We start from the raw sequence: 8848 nt of genomic DNA on the forward strand, positions 1-8848 counted from the left end.
TATTCCGGATGTGGAATTTAAAGAACATTATTCCCTACCTACAAATAATGTAGAATATTTTAGCAATTCACCATATAGATTTTAGTTTGAGGTGAATAGTCAGGGTGAGTTAGTGTGTATGCTGTCCAGATTCAGATGATGAATCTATATGATGGTCTTGTGATGGAGAATAAACCCCAACTGCTGGGCTCTCAATTCACCTCTTCTGTGTAAGTAAAATTCTGTTGTACTTTTTCAAAATAATTCAAAGAAACTGCCATCTTTAATCAGAGGTAACAGATTTATTAAAGGCATGGGGAAAAACATTTCAGGTGTTCCTTAGCAACTACAATTACTAATGTTTAAAGTTTGATGGTAGTTCATTCCGCTAGGACACATAAACTGTCTGTAATGAATTCTATTATTAACTTTCTAACTTTTAGTTTTCTGAAGAGGTAACTATTTATTTACAAAGGAATCTGCTGCAGCAGGAGTGAACAAAGACATAAGTAAATCCATTTCTTATACTTTCATATCTAGCTGACTTCAGACAGGACCCATTGACCATTATCTAAATATAATAAACTAAATGCCCAGAAATAAATAAAAATCATATGGTTGATTAATTTATGACAAAGAACATACAATGGGGAAAAACAGTCTCTTCAATAAACACTGTGGGGAAAACTGGACATCTACATGCAAAATAAGGAAACTGGACCACTTAATCACCCCATTAACTAAATGTACAACCTGAAACATAAAGGTCCTAGAAGAAAATACAGGCAGCAATTTCTTTGGCATCAACTGCAGCAACATTTTTCTGGATATGTCTCCTGAGGCAAGGGAAACAAAAGCAAAAATAAACAACTAGGACCTCATCAAAATAACAGGTTTTTTACAGAGGAGGAAACCATCAACAAAACAAAAAGATGACCTATGGAATCCAAGAAGATATTTACAAATGGTGTTTCCCATAAGGGTGAATATGCAAAATATATAAAGACCTTATATAACTCAACACCAAAATTAGTGATGATGATGATAATAATATTAATAATAATATGAGTTAAAATGTGCAGAGGACTTGAATAGATATTTCTCCATACAAGATATATATATATATGACTAACAGACACATGAGAAGATGTTCACTATTGCTTATGATCAGGGAAATGTAATTGAAAACAACAGTGTTCATTGTAATTATGCAATGAGTTTTCACCTTGCACCTGTCAGAATGATAAGAATAAAAAAGACAAGAAATAATAAGTATTGGTGTGGATGTGAAGGAGAACATAAGCTGGTGCAGCTACTCTGGAAAACAGGATGGAGACCCCTCCAAAAGTTAAAAATAGAATGACCCTATGATCCAGTAGTTCCAGTACTATGGATGTTTCCAAAGAAAACAAAAATGGTAACCCAAAAAGAAACATGCACCTCTCTGTTTATTGCAGCATCATTTACAATAGCCAAGATTTGAAAGCAAACCAAGTGTCTGTTGATAGATACATGGATAAAAAAAGATGTGGCATATACATTAAAGACATATAGATATAGACAGAGAGAAATACCATATGATCACCCCTATATGTAGACTCAGAAAGAACAAAACAAATGAATAAAACAAAAAGCAGAAACAGACCCATAAGTATAAAGAGCAAACCAACAGTTGCCAGAGACGAGGGGAGTGGAAGATACAGACTTTCAATGAGTAAGTTACGGGAGTAAAAGGAACAGCCTAACAGCTAGTCAATGACACTGTGAGAGCCTTGCATGGTGAGAGGTTGTAGCTACATTGTGGAGAGCACAGTATAATGTATAAATTATGGAGTGACTGTGTTGTACACCTGAAACTGATGTAACATTGTGGGTCAAATAGACTCCAATAAAAAGAGTTAAAAGAAAATGAACTCTTTAAGTAGTAAACTAGTGGGAGAAAAACACACGATAACCTAAGTGGTACACATTTTCATAGATTTTTACATATGAAGTAAGCTGGCTCCATTATCATCTAGTCTGTATTTCCTGCATATTAGTCAACTCCACCTTATTTTCTGCTGCATATGGATTTATCTTTAAAAGACATAGTAATATTCGTGTAGCACCAGATTTACAGTTCTGAAATTGCCTAATGATTTCAGATAAACATATCAAATATCTTATCATTATTTCTTGGAAAAGTAAGAACTGAATTACTTGAGCAAATTACCAATCTTCATCTTTTTAAAAGACCAGCCTTAAGTCTTTGCTTTTTTTAAAATTATGATCTAGCTGAGCATTGTGAAAATAGCATAGAATTTTATGAGTTTTTAACATGGTTTCTATGTTAAGACATTTATTTTCTTTCTGATGGTACAAGATAAAGTACATTTATTAATAGCATTCATCTTTACTTCTACATTTGAAAATATGTAAACCTTAGCACATAACTGGAATTTCTCCTGTAACCCCTATAATGTCAGCTAAAGAGACTTGCATTTTCTATCACTGAAAAACCATTTTTAAGTTGTTGACTTTTCTTGCTTGCTATCTTATAATCTTACCTCCCTTCAAAAAACTTAATATATCTTAGTGATTTGGCATAAAGCACAGCTATAAAAATACCGTACAGCTTCTTTACATTGATTTTTTTCTCTCTAAAAAAATCTGGTTAATTTTAGGTTCACAAATATTAAGAGTATAATATTATAAAAAAAAGAAGTCAAGTATCACAAAATATAAATGAATGAACCAATACTTAAGGAATGATATATAAGGAGAAGCTTGGAATATTCAGCAGGTATCGGGGACCAAAGGCAGTAACAGGAACAAGAAAGAAATTCTGTGCTTAGAAAAACTAATTATTCTAAATATTTTAATCTGCCAATCAGTTTAGTCCTTTGTATAGTAAAACTGTCAGTAATCTAATATCTATGGAATTAAACTGTTCTAGAAGTTTGTAAAAACTGATGGTGTACTGTATATATGAAAAATAATGCTTGAATGCTTTAAAAGTCACTGAAGACTTGTCTCTTCCATAAAGATCCTCTGGACATTTATATTCATTCTTAGATATATGATGAATCATCTTTTCCTGATACTCATTTATTGCCATCTTTATTACATAATTTACATGTATTTCTCTTACCGACGTATACCAAAGATTATACATTTGTATTTGGACTCTAGTTTCCATCAGATAGCTTTAAATCCTATAATTTTGAAAGTCCATATCAGTTTTTTTTAATGTAATTCATTCTTGTCTTCCATGAATATTTCTGGCAACTCTAATAACATTTCCATACATTAACCACATATAGAAAGCCCCCCACTTTGGGATGATCCAAAAATAACCACGACTACTTCGAAGAGTTACTGCCTGATCGGGAAGACATGCTTTGGGTTAGGAATGTACAGTAAGTTTACACTAACATAGAGGAATATAGGAAATATTTTGTATAATCAGAGGGCATTATGATTCCTTATACTGAGATAAGCAGGAAATAAAATGGCTTCTGATTTACAGGTTAAAAGAAAATAACAATAATTTGGTCATGTAGAAATATTTTAAAAATTCAGGTAACAAACAGATAAAACAGAAACGACCCTAAGCTTAGACATGTAGATACAAGGACAACAAATAACTTGGCTTAAGAATTCGGTAGTAGAAAAGAGGGAATAAGGGGATAGCGTGCAGCGACTCCGAATGGGTGAGATTTTAAAACTTCTTGAGTATGAAGATAAGAAATCTGGATTTATTGGGAGGTCAGCTGATAGCTAAGTGTCAGCTTTTGTGCTTCTGCTGCCTTCTTAGAGCTGCCTGCTTTTTTGAGGGTAAAGCTATAATTTTATATCTTCCGTGAGGTTTGCACATAGCACTCCTATACTTGGGATAACTCTGACCTTCCTCCAGGGAGGTAGCTAAAATGGTGGGGGTCTTGAGGATACCAAGCCCAAGGCTAGCACACAGGATTAAGCCATAATTGTCAGGTCAACCTCCAGCAGTTGGTATGCCTGTGGAAGGTTTATCTAAATATATCCAGACACTTTGCCCTACAAGTTAACTTAGAAATCTTGATAGAGCAGGCTTTCTGGGAGATCGTTATTTCCTTTCTGACTTGCACAAAGTAGAATTTACTCTGAGAACAGCCTTTCACCTAATATCTTGATATATCCGCTTCTGAAACTAGAAGTCAGGGACATGTAGAAATACGGTTTTCCTTTAAGTGACAGTGGGGCATTATTTAAAAACCAGAACAACACAACTAAGTAGCCTTGCTCTTTATTTCTTATTCTAGCTCTTCTTCCGTCCAATGTTAATTGAACATCTGCGTGTACATTGAGATGATAGGAATATGCTGGCCTCCAGGGGCTCAGGTCTGACGGAAGGTGGTCAGGATGAAACTGTTAGAATGGACTTCAAACTGTGCCAAAACAGATACGACATCCTTGCCGAAAGCCCGGAGAACGTAGTTGCTTCTTCACACTGCGTATGTTCTGTATTTTATCGAATGCTGATCCAATGCCTTTTAACTGTTTCCTTTTTTTTTTCCTTTCCTTTTTTCCCCTTTTTTTAACGATAATAGTAATCAGGTCAAAGCAATTCATTCATATAAGCTCCCTAACCTCTGAGTTAGGAGGACAACAACAATATGTCTCATCACCATGCAGGTTCAAAGCTCCTTCTGTTAAATTATAAGGTCAAATAGGGATTCAAAAGGAACCCTCTGTTGTCTATGCCTGGGCCCCTACTTTTTCTCTCTGTAAAGGAGATTTTACACACTGTATGGTCTGTTGCCTTGAAGAAGTAAATTATGATGGGCGTATGCATCAGACAAGGAAAGTTTGGGTTTATTAGCAACCTGCATTATGCATTATGAATTCTGATTGCCTGTGTCTATAGTATTGGACACAGTGGTTTATAAAACCATTACTGTGCATTTGTTGCAGATTTAACATAATTCATTATTTTAATGTCTGAGTCCTTGTAAAGTCTAACTTAGAATTAGCAGCCCTACAGCAACAAGAATTTAAGTGACTTTCCCCAGGTCAAAAAGAAGTCTGTATGAAAGCGGAATTCAAATCTTAATTCCTCTATCAGAAAATGAAGTGAAACTCTGAAAATTTCTAAGACCTTCCCTCATATGTATTTCCTTACATACGAGTTATAAATATTTTTAAATTTTATTAAACTGCTGAAGACTATACTTTCAGGGATCATTTCTATAGTTTGTTATTAAACTGCTGGGAGAATTTGGGTTAGGACTGAAATCTTTTGCTTATCCTACTTGAGCAATCCCTAGAATTGGCAAATTCCTAACATGATTTTTTCTTTTCTCATTGACCCTATTTGTGTGGGTCTAACACACCTTTCCACAGTTAAAAAGATAACAACTACAGAAGCTGACACACAGACTCGGAGAGATGCTTATCTCTGCTGTGGTAATATGACTCTGCTGTGTGACCACCACTCCGGCAACCTTACCTCAGCCCCACATATCAACAAGATACTGGATCTTGAATAACAAATGAGGGAAATGAGAGTGAAAAGCAGAGAAAGCATTCTCTTCAATAATAGAAAATCGCTCCTCTGGAGAGACCTGCCCTCCGTGAGCCCAGGGGTCCCCTACGGGCCATCCCCTTTCATTTCGAGAAAAGCTTCAGCTGTTTCTCTCAGCAGTCAAGGTCACTTCAGAGAGACGATCCATGATGGCATGTTCTTCTGGCTACACCTTTCTGCCCTGCCGTGCTCACTGAGTCTGGGGTGGAGCCCGGAAACAGACGGGGTACCACGCAGGGGGTCCCCAAACCTTCCACCTTGTTATGCACAATTCAGGGAGCCTGTTCTCCTAGCTCTTCTGTCTGCTCTCTAACACTATTCTTTTTAACTTCCTTTTCTTTCCCGCTCTGAGAAGTTATGATTCAAGAGTGTGGAATAAGTCAAGCAGAAAGAGTCAATCATCATATGGTTTTGCTTACTTGTGGAGCATCAGGGATAACACGGAGGACATGGGGAGATGGAGAGGAGAAGGGAGTTGGGGGAAATGGAGGGGGAGATGAGCCACGAGAGACTGTGGACTCTGAGAAACAAACTGAGGGTTTTGGAGGGGAGAAGGGTGGGGGTTGGGTGAGCCTGGTGGTGGGTATTAAGGAGGGCACAGTTTCCATGGAGCACTGGGTGTGGTGCATAAATGATGAATTCTGGTACACTGAAAAGAAATTTAAAAAATAAATAACAACAACAAAAAAAAAAGTGTGGAAAGAGGGAAAAAGCATTCTACGCAAAGTTTTGCAGGGTTTCATTGAGATTTTTCAGGCTGACTAAATAAAAGAGTCAGGAATTCATGGGTGGGGAATATCGGTTCATGTCAAAGCAATTTCAAACCCACTTCGTGGGGTGAAAATAACAGTGCTCTATAGATTCTAGCTCGACAGCATACGATTACCATGTATCACATCTCTGTATCGACAGCTTAGTTCTTCAATTAAATAATAAAATTAATTAGCTCTTTGAAGGAAAAGTGACTGTAGTACAGATCAAAGCATTAACACTTTCTGAATTTTTCCAGTTAATTGAATTCCACTTTTCCAAACACATTTCATGCCTCTTATGGTAACCTAGCATTTCATTATCAAGTAATAGTAATACACATATGTTCTAATCCAGAATTAATTTACTTAACCTATCAGATTCCTGGGCATATTATCATTAATCTAATTAAAACAAAGCAAGGTTTAGACATGAACCTGTATCACAAAAATGGGATTTGGAGTATGGGGTCACGTATCTGTTCATGGCATTCCATAGACTTAAGTTCTAATGAGACATCATTTCTTCCATGTTATGTTTCATGTTGTCTGAATCATTGAAACGATTTACAGTGTAGTTAAAGGACAACCATACTAAATATATATATATTTATATATATATGTGTGTGTATGTATGTATATATATATACATATGTATATGTATATATATATATATATATATTTGGTGCAGGATCCTAGGAAAGTATATGCAAACCCCTAATGTGCACATCAAGACAACAAAAAAACCAAAGAAAATATTTATTTGTAGTCACATGTTTAGCCTTTGATATATGGTATACTGGAACCATACATTTTCTATGAAATCTCTCCATTCATATACAGATAGCCTTTCTACTACTAGTCCTGGTAGATGAAATTCTTCCCTTTAAAATATATGGCAATTTTCACACCTTTTTAAGGAACTACTGAAAAATATCATCCTGTTAAGAATGGTTATGGAAGGGTGGGCAGAATATGGCTAGAAAAACCAAGTCGATATCCTTGAGGCTTTATCCTCATGTTCTCTCTTCTTCTCTCATCACATAAATATTAAATAGCATTTTTTAGTTTTCACTGGGGATGTGAAGGTAGAAGGATATGGTTTTAAGAAAAATACTATTCCCAAAAGAAAGTACCAAGGAACGGTGTAAACCCAATCAAGGCAGGAGTCGGTAAGTGATTTCCAAACCCAACATCCGGAAGTCATGGCAAATAGAGTATGTATGGCTGTGAACAAGGGAATGCCCTGTGCATTCACAAAACATTATATGCCAGTTGTGTAAAAGGAAATTTAATATACATTAAACTCTTCTGAAGAAAGCAGGAATAAAATTCGTTTTTATTTTTTATAATCTATTTTTGATGAGGCAGGAAGAGGAGATTTTTAAAAAAATGTGAAATTGGAAAAATGAAGTGATCATTTAAGAAGCTTTGTTTTACTTTAGACTTGTCATTTCCACTGAAGTGAAAATAAACGTGAGACATATGGCTCAGCTTAAGAGGTCGCAGGAAAACAAATTTAAAGTCTTAAGGCCAAAGTCTTCGTGGCAAAAGGCTTGTTGATTTCTGTTGAACTCAAAATCCTGTAAGAAAGTTTTGGTGATCTGAAGGGGGCATGGCGGCAGATGGCTCAGGTCACCAAAAAGGATGTTCCAGATTCCCCGTCACTGCCTGGATGTACATAGGGAAGGTGGTTCTGTCATTTTCTCCCAGACTATTGGAATTTTTGGTCTGCCAGTGCTGGTGGGGAGGTCAAAGGGCTAGAGTAACCAGAGCAAAAGCAACATAGGGTAGTAGATGTTAGAACCCCGATCTGGTTTGAGTGTACCCCATGATTAAGAGTATGGATCTTGTTCTGATTATAGTGGGAGCCCACTCTGGGTTTTAAGCTGGGAGGGGTGTGTGGAGAGCAACATGAGTCAGTTTGCTTTGGAAGAATATAGATCTTGGTACGATGGGAGAAGCCATCAGAATGGGACGGGTTGGGAAGCTGAATGACCGCTCAGGAATCTGCTTCAGAGACCCAACCACAGATGCTGGGCCCTCGAATCGTTGACAGGAAGAAGGCGAGGGAAACGTGAGACTGGAAACCCAAGGATGACTTCTGAATTAGACGTGAGGGATGAGGCACAAGAGACTACAAAGATGAATCCTAGATTCCGGCTTCTGTTTCTGCCTGGGCGGTAATGCTGTTTATTGAGATGAGAGTCATGTTGGGTCGGTGCCCAAGGACTAAAGGACTAAAATCAAGGAATATGGTTGGATATGCTCGTTGGAACTGACTATGGATAATAAAAGAACAGCTAATACTATCACGAGACTTACCATGTGTTAGCCTGAGTTTTCATCAGTTTGAATTAACATATTTATGCTTACAATAACTTCGCCACTAGTCATTTCCCCATTTTACAGATTGGAAAACCGAAACCTAAAAATGTGAGATGAAATTCTCCAACGTCACACCAAGAGGACGTGGAGAAATCAGAATTCAGACATATGAGATCTGACTCCAGCACCCTTGTTTCTAAGTATTTTATGTATACTACCTCTCCATTTACCACCTCGTTTAGATAAAGAA

At 36.7% G+C, this 8848-nt stretch overlaps 1 pseudogene; it reads left to right on the forward strand.

Moving 5' to 3' along the window:
* The first annotated feature begins 5159 nt into the window (after positions 1–5159).
* LOC116594528 lies at positions 5160–5265 on the forward strand (annotated as a pseudogene).
* The last annotated feature ends 3583 nt before the right edge of the window (positions 5266–8848 follow it).

Source organism: Mustela erminea, chromosome 6 (genome assembly GCF_009829155.1).
Source record: "Mustela erminea isolate mMusErm1 chromosome 6, mMusErm1.Pri, whole genome shotgun sequence".
Classification (NCBI taxonomy): domain Eukaryota; kingdom Metazoa; phylum Chordata; class Mammalia; order Carnivora; family Mustelidae; genus Mustela; species Mustela erminea.